The 14,266-nt window shown below is 47.5% G+C and overlaps 1 protein-coding gene across 2 annotated transcripts in view; it reads left to right on the forward strand.

Annotated features, from left to right (window-relative positions):
• Nucleotides 1-14,266, forward strand: part of OTUD7A (OTU deubiquitinase 7A) — a 150,244-nt gene that overhangs the window by 59,087 nt on the left and 76,891 nt on the right. For both annotated transcript variants that reach the window (XM_060260146.1, XM_060260145.1), the window contains exon 3: nucleotides 317-450. The gene's annotated coding sequence lies outside the window, so the exon portion shown is untranslated. The remainder of the gene's footprint in view (nucleotides 1-316; nucleotides 451-14,266) is intronic.

Consider the following 14,266-nt stretch of genomic DNA (forward strand, 5'->3'; position numbering starts at 1 on the left):
GCATCTTTCATCTCTCTGTTTTTTTTGTGCTTCCTTCTCTTCCTCTTCTGGGCAGTTTTCTTCCTTCCTAATTGCCTGTGAGCTTCATCCCAGGTACAAACCAGGCAGTTTGCATGTATTGCCACTTTGTACAGCCAGAGAAGCAAAAGTACAGAAAATGCATGAGATTAATTACTCATATGTGTAGCAATGCCCCAGGTGTCAACTCTCATTAATACTGTGTACCCATTGAGTGCAACGCAGCCTGAGTAGAGCAGAGAGAGTTCAGATATATGATACGTGTGATGAATTAACAGCCCATTATATTTCCTTACAGATTTCTCAGGGGATACAACTTTATTCACATGCTCTACTGTGATGAAAATGAACCGTCACCTTCTGCGAAAACTAATGGCATAAAGTCCACCCGACACATGCCACAAGGAACTGTTACTTAAAAGTCTACCCAAAGTAAGTCAAATGCTCTGCTTAAAGATAACATTAAGAGTTAGCTGTTCTCAGCCGTAACAACTGTATTAATGTTCGCAAGACAGCTGCTGTATGTTCTCAAATGAAAATATTGGATAAGTTCAGGGGTCGTTTTGTAGAAAAATAGGTGGCAGAGCTCATTAGCATAACTCATTAGCATATTCCACCCCCACCCCCAGCCAAAAGCAACCTAATGCAAGAAAGGAGAGCCCCGAAAAAGTGAGGCCTGCTTGGGCTGGCTAGAGATCCAGCCAGCCCGAGCAGGCCTCACTCGTCTGGGGCTCTCCGGGGTGGCGTGGGCTTCTCCAGGGGTTAATGAGGGCTGCTGGGGGTGTGGCAAAGCCCCTGGTGGCTGGCTGGCTGCCCACTCTCCTAATCCAGGGATTGTTATGCAGCTGCACCTTTTATTCAATGGACAAGGTAGGTGGGGAGGGGGAACCCTCAGAAAGGTTCAGGAGCTGTGCTCCTGTGAGCTCCTGCTGAATCTGAGGCCTGGATAAGTTGATCATTGAACAGGGGGTGAAGGTGAGCGGCTCGCTACAGTTATATCCCCAGAACTTGTGGCAAAGTGTCTTAAGTCTAGTTTCTGTGAATTGTATCTGAATCCCAGAGCCAGGAGGCAACGTCAGGGGAAGGCCTTGGCCTCTCTGCCGTTCCACTGTTGGTCCTCCAAAGGAACTGTTTGGCTGCTGTGTGAGACAGGATGCTGGACTAGATGGACTGTTTGGCTGCTGTGTGAGACAGGATGCTGGACTAGATGGTCTGATCCAGTGAAGTTCTTATCAGGGGAAGGTGTCAGCTTCTATGCCCTTTTGTTAAACCTCCAGAGGGACTGGTTGGCCACTGTGTGAGACAGGATGCTGGACTAGATGGACACTCAACTCGTCTGATCCAGCAAGGCTCTTCCTATGTTAATAATAATAATAATAATAATAACTTTATTTTTATATCCCGCCCTCCCCCGCCGAAGCGGGCTCAGGGCGGCTAACAGACATGGAAATCCCATGATTCATATAAAACAATGTAAACAATTTTAATATATCAGTTGTATAATAAATTAATTTAAAATAGATTAAATATATAAAATGGGTGCTAAAATACTGTGATCATAATATCCATAAGATGGCTAGATGTGCATACGTCAGATTAATCGGGTTCCATCTCGAAGGCAAGCTGGAAAAGAAATGTTTTGCAAGCCCTGCAGAATTGGTTCAGGTCCCGCAGGGCTCGCACCATCTCTGGAAGGTGGTTCCACCAACGAGGGGCCATCACTGAGAAGGCCTGCTCCCTAGTAGCCTTCAACCTAGCATCTCTTGGCCCAGGGATTGTTAGTAAGTTCTGAGAGCTAGATCTCAGTGCTCTCTGGGGCACATATGGGGAGAGGCGGTCCCTTAGGTAGGCAGGTCCTCGGCCATATAGGGCTTTAAAGGTAATAACCAGCACTTTATAGCGAACACGGTACACAACCGGCAGCCAATGCAGATCCCGCAGCCCAGGCCGCGCAGGTTCCCACCGTGGTAGTCCCTCCAGCAGCCTGGCCGCCGCGTTCTGGACTACCTGAAGCCTCTGTGTTCGGTATAAGGGCAGCCCCATGTAGAGGGCATTGCAGTAGTCTAGTCTCGAAGTGACCGTTGCGTGGATCACAGTTGCTAGGTCGCTGCGCTCCAAGAAGGGAGCCAGCTGCCTCGCCCTCTTGAGATGGAAGAAGGCGGATCTAGCAGTGGCGGCTATCTGGGCCTCCATTGATAGAGAGGATTCCAGTAGCACTCCCAGGCTCTTGACTTTGCGCACTGGTATCAGTGGCGCACCGTCAAAAGCCGGTAGGGTAATCTCCCCTCCCGGTCCGCCGCGGCCCACGCAAAGGACCTCAGTCTTCGCCGGATTCAACTTCAGCCCGCTCAGCCTGAGCCAGTCAGCCACGGCTTGTAATGCCCGGTCCAAATTTATAGGGACCTCACCAGCCCGGCCGTCCATCAATAGATAGAGCTGGGTGTCATCTGCATATTGATGACAACCCAGCCCATACCTCCGTGCAATCTGGGCAAGGGGGCGCATAAAGATGTTAAACAACATCGGGGAGAGAACTGCTCCCTGGGGCACACCACAATGAATGTTCCATTCATGATAATTTTGTTTCTCTCTTCTCTCTCTTGTCTTGTTGGGGTGGCAGGTCAGCAGTCTCATAAACTCGAACTTCTTTTAGTACTTATTGCTATAGTTCTGGATTTTGGATGCTTCTCCATTTGAATGCTAAAAATTCCTTACAATTTTTTGTCTGCAACCAGAGTGAAGATAATTGGACTTGACTCTCTCCCACCCCCTTTCTCCCCTTTGCCCTTTTCTCAAATAATAGAACTGTCTAGGTTAGACTCCGCTTCCCATAGTACAGTTCTTAGCATGTGTGAGTTTCATGGTGTCAGCAAGAAATCTTCCTGAGTTAACAAATGCATATCTTTGGCGTTTCAGCTCCTTCCTTCCATAAGTCCGGCCAAGTTGCTGACCCCACATCATTCACCATTTAGTACCGTCTCTCGTTGCTAAGGCAGCTAAGTACGTATACGTGAAGTGGAATATACTTGACAATGTTCCCTGGGTGCTGGGTGTCTCAAGGGAAGCACACGGAATTCTCCTCCATCCTCCCGTTCTTGTCAGTGCCTGCGAGCTGCCTTCTGTTATTCTCTTCACTTGGAGGGCACGAGACACCTGTGGGGAAGAATCAGCTCTAGAGTGTGATCTGCCGTCACTGCTGCCGAAAGCAGTAACGGGAGATTTCTCCCTCTTGGAATTTTGTGCTTGTTCTTCCGACCCTGAAACCTTCTGAAAAGCCCTGAAATCTTTGCCCAGCAGGCCCCTTGTAGATTCAAGGCAGAACAAGAAGGTGGGGCACAGAGAGGACACAACAGGAGGAACTCCACAAGTAGCAGAGGTCTATGAGTGGCTGTTAGCTACAAGGTAGAGATGGAATGTACCATCTGGGGCAGGGATGCTCTGTTTTCTGGGTGCTCGGGGGGCAACAGTGGGAGGCTTCTGGAGTTCTGGCTCCACTGGTGAACCTCCTGATGGCCCCTGGATTCTGATCACTGTGTGACACAGAATGTTGGACTAGATGGGCCATTGGCCTGATCCAACATGGCTTCTCTTGTTCCTATGTTTGAGGCAGGGATGTTCTGTATTCTTGGTGCTTGGGGTGCTACAGTGGGAGGGCTTCTGGAGTTCTGGTTTCACTGGTGGACCTCCTGATGGCCTCTGGGTTTTGGACACAGAATGATGGACTAGATTGGCCATTGGCCTGATTCAGCATGGCTTCCCTGATTTTCTTATGTCTGGGGCTATGATGCTCTGCCGTCTTGGTGCTTGGGGGGCAACAGTGAGAGGGCTTCTGAAGTTCTGGATCCACTGGTGACCCACTGATCCACCTGATGTCCCCTGGGTTTTGGCCACTGTGTGGCACAGAATGTTGGATTGGATGGGACACTGGCCTGATCCAGCTTGGCTTCTCTTGTGTTCTTAACGTATCAGCTGAGGAAACGATTGGATCAATGCATAGAATAACTGGCTACACCTTATGCCTTGGCGTGCTGAAATAATCTTTGAATGGGCTACAGGCTGGTTTGGACTGCAACCACATCCCTGCATGCAAGGAGCCGTGAGGCTTGACCCCCTGAGCATGTGGCTTGAAGTTCTCACCCTGGCAGATGAATCTCTCCTCCTGCTTCATGTCTGCCGGATCTTTACTCAGGTCCTGCTGTTGGTCTCTGGTATGTGGCATGTGCAGTTGGTATGACCTGCTTTCCCACCCTGCAGTGTTTTATTTCCATTTGAGTGAGTGCTGGTCCGATGCATTGTGCCATCTGTGTTCATTTTTACCGATTCGTTACGTGAAAGGTAGTGTTTTTTTATTACAAAAAAAGATAGATTAGAGTCCAGTAGCACCGTAGAGACTAACAAAAATTGGGGGGGGTGGGGTATGACAATCAAAGCATATGGCAGAGGGAGCTTTGGCTCTCAGAAGCTCATGCTCCAAAAATCCTGTTGATGTCTTAAGGTGTTACATGGCTGCCTTCTGAAACTCAGTACAAGGAAGTAATTCCTGCATCTTGTGTCTGTATATAGTAGGAGCCCCATTGTGCAGAGTGGGCAGCCGCAGTACTGCAGTCCAAGCTTTGCTCACGACCTGAGTTTCGATCCCGGCGGAAGCTGGATTCAGGTAGCCGGCTCAAGGTTGACTCTGCTTTCCATCCTTCCGAGGTCAGTAAAATGAGCACCCAGCTTGCTGGGAGGAAAGTGTAGATGACTGGGGAAGGCAATGGCAAACCACCCCGTAAAAAGTCTGCTGCAAAGACGTCGTAACAACTCAGTGCTTGCATAGAGGATTACCTTTACCTTTACCTGTATAGTATCAGAGCAGTTGCTTAGCAGTCGTGCTTCTGATGCCTTTATGTTTATTTGATTTGGGGTTAGCGCTTCACCTGTCAGGTTGCATGCTTCTCTTCTGAATACCAGAGCTAGGAGACAGCACTGGAGAAAGGCCTTGGCTTCTATGCCCTGTTGTTGGCCCTCCATAGGAACTGGTTCTCCACCGTGTGAGGCAAGAGGCTGGACTTGATGGACCTTCCCTGGTCTGACCCAGCAGGGCTCTTCTGATGTTCTTCTCAGGGGAAGGCCTCAGCCTCTCTACCCTGTGCTTGGCCCTCTAGAGGAACTGGCTGGCCACTGTGTGAGACAGGAGGCTGGACTAGATGGACCCTCATTGGTCTGATCCAGCAAGGCTCTTGTGATGTTCTTTTCAGGGGAAGGCCTCAGCCTCTCTGCCCTGTTGTTGGCCCTTCAGAGGAACTGGCTGGCCACTGTGTGAGACAGGAGGCTGGACTAGATGGACCCTCACTGGTCTGACCCAGCAGGGCTCTTCTGATGTTCTTCTCAGGGGAAGGCCTCAGCCTCTCTGCCCTGTTGTTGGCCCTTCAGAGGAACTGGCTGGCCACTGTGTGAGACAGGAGGCTGGACTAGATGGACCCTCACTGGTCTGACCCAGCAGGGTTCTTGTGATGTTCTTTTCAGGGGAAAGCCTCGGCCTCTCTGCCCTGTTGTTGGCCCTTCAGAGGAACTGGCTGGCCACTGTGTGAGACAGGAGGCTGGACTAGATGGACCCTCACTGGTCTGATCCAGCAGGGCTCTTCTGACGTTCTTCTCAGGGGAAGGCCTCAGCCTCTCTGGCCTGTTATTGGCCCTTCAGAGGAACTGGCTGGCCACTCTGTGAGACAGGAGGCTGGACTAGATGGACCCTCCCTGGTCTGACCCAGCAGGGCTCTTCTGATGTTCTTCTCAGGGGAAGGCGTCGGCCTCCCTGCCCTGTTGTTGACCCTCCAGAGGCACTGGCTGACCCCTGTGTGAGACAGGATGCTGGGCTAGTTGGACCCTCCCTGGTCTGATCCAGCAGGGCTCTTCTGATGTTCTTCTCAGGGGAAGGCGTCGGCCTCCCTGCCCTGTTGTTGGCCCTCCAGAGGCACTGGCTGGCCCCTGTGTGAGACAGGATGTTGGGCTAGTTGGACCACTGGTCTGATCCAGCAGAGCTCCTCTTATGTTCTTTGGCCACTTTGCCCTGTTATTGGCCCTCCAGAGGAACCACTAGTCTGATCCAGCAGGGCTCTTCCTATGTTCCGTTCATGATATTGTTGTTTCTCTCTTCGATCACTCATCCTGCTTTATGAAGTGGGCTGTTTCTCCCCGTGAGCCAGTCAAGAGCCACGGAACCTTTTAATTGTTTTGTACACAATATACAGGAATCTGACCCCTGCATCTGTTGTAATCCATCCTGTTGTTATGTTGGCTGGGGTTAAAAATTACACTTTGTCTTCTTCTAAGAGCTTTTAAAAACATTGTGGTTATACTTGTACACCTGTGATCAAGTGGGCTCCTAAAACTGTAGTGTGTGGATGTGATATGCAGTTAGCAGGGGTTTACAGAAATGTGTGCATGTCTGAGCCTCCATGCCTGATGCTCACATTTGAAAGAACTGGGCTTAGCTGCAGCTGTGTGCAAGGACACACTTAGTGGCAAGCCTGCATGTGTGTGCTGTGTTGTGTATAAAATGGCTTTAATTATATCAAGAGACTAACACCAACTATAAAAGTCAAAAGATTTGATCAATATAACCATTTGAAACATTTGCACACTATTTTTAATTTAACTATGCACGCTAAGATCTATCCCTTGGGAAGAATTACATAGTCTTTATTTCTGTTTTCTTTTAAAAGGAAAATAATCAGATGTTGCATTGAACATCATAAATTGCTTTTACAAATGATTCCCCCCCCCAACTTTAATTGTGTGTGTGTGTGTGTGTGTGTGTGTACTGAGTGGGATAACATTCTGTCTGTGCTACTTCCTACTGATTGTGATCTGTCCCTGTAAAAAATCTTTCTTAGCATGTGGAGCTGTGCACAGCTGGACGTCTTTTTATGGTTTGTGGCTACAAATCACAGAAACACATAAATTCAGACAAAGGGAGGCTGCTTCCCTCGGAGAAGCAGAATAGTTTCTGTTTAGACCCCCATGTTCTCAAACCTGGGAAGAGCAATCAGCAATATTAATAAGATTTCGAGGGCTTCAAAATATTTTGAAGAGCAGAATTTTTTTTAAGCACATCAAACATACTAGTGTTGTTCCCATTGCTTTTTCGGACTCTTTCCCAAAGCTGGTCTGTTTAGATTTCTAATTTTTTTTTTTAATGTCAAGTCAGAGCTTACTTGCGATGACTCCACAGGGATGTTAGGGCAAGAGACATTCAGAGGTGATTCGTCATTGCCTGCCTCTGCATAGTGACCCTGAACTTCATGGGTGGCCTCTCATCCCAGTTGCAAATCAGGGGTCCATCAGCGGCTATTAGCCACAGCATATTGTTGGAACTCTCTATCTGGGGCAGTGATGCTCTGTATTCTTGGTGCTCGGGGGGGGCACAGTGGGAGGGCTTCTGGTGTTCTGACCCCACTGGTGGACCTCCTGATGGCACCTGGGTTTTTTTGGCCACTGTGTGACACAGAGTGTTGGACTGGATGGGCCATTGGCCTGATCCAACATGGCTTCTCTTATGTTCTTATGTGACACAGAGTGTTGGACTGGAGGGGCCACTGGCCTGATCCAACATGGCTTCTCTTATGTTCTTATGTGACACAGAGTGTTGGACTGAATAGGCCATTGGCCTGATCCAACAGGGCTTCTCTTATGTGACACAGAGTGTTGGACTGAATAGGCCACCGGCCTGATCCAACTTGGCTTCTCTTATGTGACACAGAGTGTTGGACTGGATGGGCCATTGGCCTGATCCAACATGGCTTTTCTTATGTTCTTATATGACACAGAGTGTTGGACTGGAAGGGCCAGTGGCCTGATCCAACAGGGCTTCTCTTATGTTCTTATGTGACACAGAGTGTTGGACTGGATGGGCCACTGGCCTGATCCAACATGGCTTCTCTTATGTTCTTATGTGACACAGAGTGTTGGACTGGATGGGCCACTGGCCTGATCCAACATGGCTTCTCTTACGTTCTTATGTAAGCCGCTCTGAGATGCCAAGTGAAGGATGGGTTATGAATTCAGTCTCCTCCTTCTGTTAGGCTTGCAGATGATCCCATGTTCAATCCCTGGGATCTCCAGTTGGAAGGACCAGGCAGGAAGTGATATGAAAAACCTCTCCCTGAGACCCTGAAGAGCCATTGCTAGTCTGAGTAGACAAGACTGACCTTGACGGACCAAGGGTCTGATTCAGTAGAAAGCAGCTTCGTATTCCTTCTCTGTACTGCCCATAATTTACTCTGTATTCCTTCCAGCTGAGTTAGCATTCATGGGTTCAGGAAAGAGAAGCTGAGGACACTGAAACCATCAGTGCCTGAAATAACTTTGAGAATAAATTATAGAAATTGAGAGAGACATTTAGATATATTATCTGAATACCGTATGCACTCCCCGCCTCCCCAACAGTTTGCATTTTCCTAGCAAAGAATGGAACAACTGTTGTCTTGAGAATGAGTAACATCTAATCTAGCACCAACTGTATACTGTTTTTAATTTATATTGTTTAATGATTTTATTGATTTTATGATTGCGATCATTGTTCTATGATCTGATGTAAACCGCCCTGAGCCCGCCTTGGCGGGGAGGGCGGGGTATAAATCAAATTAAACCTAAGGAAGTTTTTGTTGTTGAGTTTTAAGTGTATCAGTTTTTTGGCTGTTTTAAAACAACATCTATACAGAAGGAAAACCGTAAATATCAACAGTGGTTTCCATAATGCCGACATAATAGTAGTTACCAATTATCTTTGTTTTAGCTTGTTCAAAAAGAAGATAGATGAAGAAGAAGATATTGGATTTATATCCCACCCTCCACTCCGAAGAGTCTCAGAGCGGCTCACAATCTCCTTTCCCTTCCTCCCCCACAACAGACACCCTGTGAGGTAGATGAAGATATTGGATTTATAGCCCGCCCACCACTCCGAAGAGTCTCAGAGGGGCTCACAATCTCCTTTCCCTTCCTCCCTTACAACAGACACCCTGAGAGGTAGATGAAGATATTGGATTTATATCCCGCCCTCCACTCCAAAGAGTCTCAGAGGGGCTCACAATCTCCTTTCCCTTCCTCCCCCACAACAGACACCCTGTGAGGTGGGTGGGGCTGGAGAGGGCTCTCACAGCAGCTGCTCTTTCAAGGACAACCTCTGCCAGAGCTATGGCTGACCCAAGGCCATGCTAGCAGGTGCAAGTGGAGGAGTGGGGAATCAAACCCGGTTCTCCCAGATAAGAGTCTGCACACACGCTCTCAAAGTATGCCAAATGAAGATAAACTTCCCTCCACAAAGATCGCTAAACTTTTAGAAGTTCTATCAATCTATTTTAAGCTTTTGGGGTACTTGCTGGGTACAAAGAGAGCCAGTTTGGTGTAGTAATTAAGTGTGCGGACTCTTATCTGGGGGAACCGGGTTTGATTCCCCACTCCTCCCCTTGCACCTGCTGGAATCGCCTTGGGTCAGCCAAAGCTATCGCAGGAAAGGGCAGCTTCTGGGAGAGCTCTCTCAGCCCCACCCACCTCACAGGGTGTCTGTTGTGAGGGGAGAAGATACAGGAGATTGTAAGCTGCTCTGAGTCTCTGATTTAGAGAGAAGGGCGGGGTATAAATCTGCAGTCGTCTTCTTCTTTCGTTCAGCCCCAAAGGGGGTGGGTGGGAATCCAGGTTTTGTTTGAATAACTTAGCCAATAACCTAATGATTGATGTGTTCCTTTTTCATTTCCCCCCTTGTTTTCAACCACTTGATATTTCTGTAACCGAACAACCAAATTGAACCTGGTCTTTTGGAATGGTCGGGGACTTGTTGGGTACAAAGAGAAAACGTGGAACAAGTTGGTGGGAGGGCTCAGTCTTTCAGAAACCAGCACAAAGGTAACCTCAGCTATCCAATTGCTGTTTAGTTTCGCGTTTATACTTCTTGTATGGGAAGGGGCTCATTGTACATTAAGGAGAAGAAAGCTACATTGAGTGCTAATAGTTAGAATTACCACTGGTGGCCAAGTGGTGCTGTCATTAGATGGTGTAGGAGGTGCTGCTGTGTTCATCCAGTTGGAACAAATGGTCTGAGTTTCTGATTTAAGGGTGACTCACAGCTGCCTTCGTTTTCTTTCCATACTTGAATTCTTCCTTTTTACACATTTCCCACCAAATGAGTAACCTGCAGTCTGCTCCTACAGTGTGGGTCACAGCCCATAGCCCTTGCAGAATTGCTTTCCTTCTTCTAACCTTCTTAGGTTGTGCATTCCTTCCCCCCCCCCCCTGCCTAACACCCCATTGAATTTATACATCGTGGCTCCTATAAACACATCCTGTATCACTTCGTCCTGTTAATCAAGCCCTATGGTCCCCCTTCTTCTATGACTTCTCCCTCCTCAACTGCTTCATGCCCATTATTTGGAAGGTGTGTCTGGAGAGGACAGAATTTGGGAAGCAGAGGCAACTTAGCAGGGGGTGATAGCATTCTAGGACTTTTGTTTCTCCTAGACTCTATGGTATAACATAGACGAGGGGTGGCCAAACTGCAGCTCGGGAGCCAAGTGTGGCTCTTTCACGCAGATTGTGTGGCTCTTGAAGCCCCCATTGCCCCATCAACTGGCTTGGAAAAGATATTTGTTTCTTTAACTCACTCCTCCAAGCCAGCTGGCGGCTTGGGGAATGCATTAAAGTTAAAGCTGCTTTCTTTCCACCTTTCTCCTCCCATCTATTTTCCTTCCTTCCTTCCTTCCTTCCTTCCTTCCTTCCTTCCTTCCTTCCTTCCTTCCTTCCTTCCTTCCTTCCTTCCTTCCTTCCTTCCTTCCTTCCTTCCTTCCTCCCTTCCTCCCTCCCTCCCTCCCTCCCTCCCTCCCTCCCTCCCTCCTTTTTACCTACCTACCTACATTTGATGTTCATGTCTTGTGGCTCTCAAATGTCTGAGGTTTCTTCTACGCGGCTCTTATGTTATTAAGCAAGTTTGGCCACCCCTGCCATAGACTCCGCCCTGTGAAGCAGCTGTATTTTCCAGGGAAACTGATCTCTGTACTCTGGGAGGTCTGCAGGTGTAACCTGGAGGTTGGCAACTCTGCCAGCAGCAGCAGTGTGGGGAACAGCCACGCAACATGGTATTTATTATTATATATTTATTGACAACATTTGTATCTCACTTTTGCGCCCTTATTAGGGCTATCGATGCTGCTAACATTTAAAAATTTATAGTATAAGAACCACATTTTAAAACCATTAAAATCAACCCCCGCCCCAAACATGCATCATAAAGACAATTTAAAAACAAAGTTGAAATACACACACAACATAAAGCATCAATTAAAACATGGGTTAGAAAGGAGGAATCGTTGAGGGAATGCTAAACAACAACAAAAAGTCCACCCAACTGGAATCTCGCTTTATACATGAAATAAGTGGTGGAGAAGTAATCTCATTGTGTTATTCCTGAGTCACTAGGGAACGTTTGTGAATTGAACAACTTTGTTGAATGGCAAGGGTGAGTTCCATCAGGTGTCACTGCCACAAAGAGGAAAAAAAACGTGTGGCTTGTAGGTGGAATGTTAGTGGTGGGATTGTGGCTGAGAGTAGCAGCTGCCTCCCTTCGTGTAGCGTGAAGGGAATCTGCGTGAAAAAGAAACAGTGATGAATGGGAGTTGTGACATGGGTTGGCGAAACAGAACATGGCAGTAAGAGGTGAGTATATTGGAGGGAACGGGGTTATTTTGTGTTCGTATGTTCATTGTCATCAAGTCACTTCTAACTGATGGTCCCATCGTTAACAGGCAAACTGAGGGCCATGGCTCCCTTGATCCAGTCAATCCATCTCCTCTTGGGTCTTCTGCTTTTCCCGCTACCCTCAGCTTTCCCTGGCATCATTATATTTTACAGTGACTCTAGTCTCGCCCCTGCCCCCTCTCCGCTTATGCTAAGAATGTTTAGTTTTCCCCCTTTTGTTTTTTCATACCCTTATTTCAGGGGTGGGGAACCTTTTTTCTGCCAAGGGCCATATGGATATTTATAACATCATTTGCGGGCCATAAAAAATATCAACTTAAAAAACAGTGTTCTGCCAAGGAAGAACGATTCAGGCCAGCAAAATTAATGCAAATAATTGTTTTTCTATCTGAAGTCGAATGGGGCACGCATTCGACTGGCATGCGCACGCACATACACACACACACACACCTGGCCCGCCACCCTAGGCAAATGCATAGGTCCAGGGCTTTTTTGTAGAAAAAAGCCCAGCAGGAACTCAGTAGCATATTAGACCACATCCCCTAATAGTAGCTTATTAGGTCACACACTCATTAGCATATTAGGCCACACCCTCTGGGATAATCACGTGGAAACTGAACGGTGACAGTAACTTTTCCAGGCCCTGCAGCAATTCTGGCCGGCCAGCCAGGCCCCAGGGAGGCTGCCGCACAGTGCATCTGGGCCCTGTGATCCCTGCCTGGCCCTGGGGAGGCTGCTGCACAGTGCAGCTGGGCCCCACGATCCTCGCTGGCCAGCCAGACCCCAGGGAGGCTGCCATACGACTTGGTTTGGCCCAGCAATCCCCGAGGGCCACACCAAGTGACCTCGAGGGCTACATATGGCCCTCGGGACGGAGGTTCCCCACCCCTGCCTTATTTTGTGGTTGTGCCCATCACTGTGTGTCAGAATTCCAAAGAGGACTAAAAAAGGTTGGGGACCATCACTATAACAGTTTCTTGCAGAGGAGGAAAGGATGTGTAGGTAATTTGTGTGTGTGTGTGTGTGCGTGTGCACATGCACGTGTGTGTGTGTCTGAGAGAGAGATCTTTGGAGGGGAAACAGGTAGCCGTTACCTATCAGCTTGTGTAAAATATGTTCCGTTGTCTTCATGGAAACAAGAATATATTTGCATTTCCTCAGCTATGTCAGCTAGATCCGCTGGCTGCTGCCTACACGCTGTCCCCTATGCCAGTGAGTCATCTACTACTGATGTGGTAGTTGCCTTTCTCAGCAACTGGATGGTGCAGACAGCTGGCAGTAAGTAACTGAACACACACTGCATCGCTTAAATGGAGAACAACCGGATCATTGTGTGCCAGGAAACAGGACTTCCTGCCTCTCCAGGAAGTACTCTATGCACGGAATGTATTATGGGATTAACAGGATCATCTTCAATACTGCGTTATGCCTGTGATTAGTATATTCTTTGCATTTTAGCAGATATAGGGGATGTTATGCTTTCATAAGGCCGTGTGTATTAATTTGATTCAAAATAGTCTTTGTGCTTTGTTAGGCGTGCAGATGTAATGGATTTGCCGTGAGGGGGAATATTTGTGATGTGGACGTTGTTTTTCTGCATCAGAGGCAATCGTTCGGTCATCAGAAGTGTATGCTTCGTTGGCCTTTGTGGAAAAGCTATGGGACGTTGCTGCTGTTACCCACAGTCTTTTGCATGTGTCGCCATGGGGAAGCCACTAAAATCTTCCCTAGCTATAATATGTAGGGCACCTACGGTGTGGTTTCGGGCCACTGTGCCGAGAGCCTTCACCTCTCTCTCAGTTGTCTCTGACAACCTTTTACCAGTAGTCAAAAACTGCAACTCCTTAAGAATCTTCTTGACGATAAGAACCCTGAGGTTACATACAAATTAGCAAAATTTGGCTGGCTTGCCACAAGAATAAGGAAAACTCTAATAATTCAGTCAGGAAATGGCTAAACACCTTTGCCAATCTGTTTGCTGCAAATGTTTGATTATGTTTTAGTAGTTTGTTAGATCCAGATGAGCAGCCATGTTGGTCTGAAGCAGTAGAACAAAGCTGGAGTCAAGTGGCACCTTTAAGACCAGTGAAGTTTTATTCAGATTTTAAGTTTTCTTGTGTTAGAAGCACACTTCATCAGACAAACTTGTCTGATGAAGTGTGCTTCTAGCACACGAAAGCTTACATTCTGAATAAAACTTTGTTGGTCTTAAAGGTACAACTTGACTCTTGCTTTGTTTGTTGTTATTGCTATTACTATGAACTTGAATTACTGGACATTTCATAATTACTAATGGTTTGTGATGCAATTGGGGTTTTTTTTGTTAGTTTCAGAGGACAGCTGTTTTCGTCTGCTGTAGTATATAGTTAGGTTCAAGTTCAGTAGCACCTTAGAAACCAATAAGGTTTTTATGATTTGACTTTTCAAGATTCAGTGCTCTCTAACGAAGGGAAGTTGGACTTTCAACAGCTGGTACCCTGAAAATCATGCTAGTCTCTGAGGTGTAGCTGGGTTCGAATCA

The sequence above is a fragment of the Heteronotia binoei genome, chromosome 19, assembly GCF_032191835.1.
Source record: "Heteronotia binoei isolate CCM8104 ecotype False Entrance Well chromosome 19, APGP_CSIRO_Hbin_v1, whole genome shotgun sequence".
In the NCBI taxonomy this organism is placed as follows: Eukaryota; Metazoa; Chordata; class Lepidosauria; order Squamata; family Gekkonidae; genus Heteronotia; species Heteronotia binoei.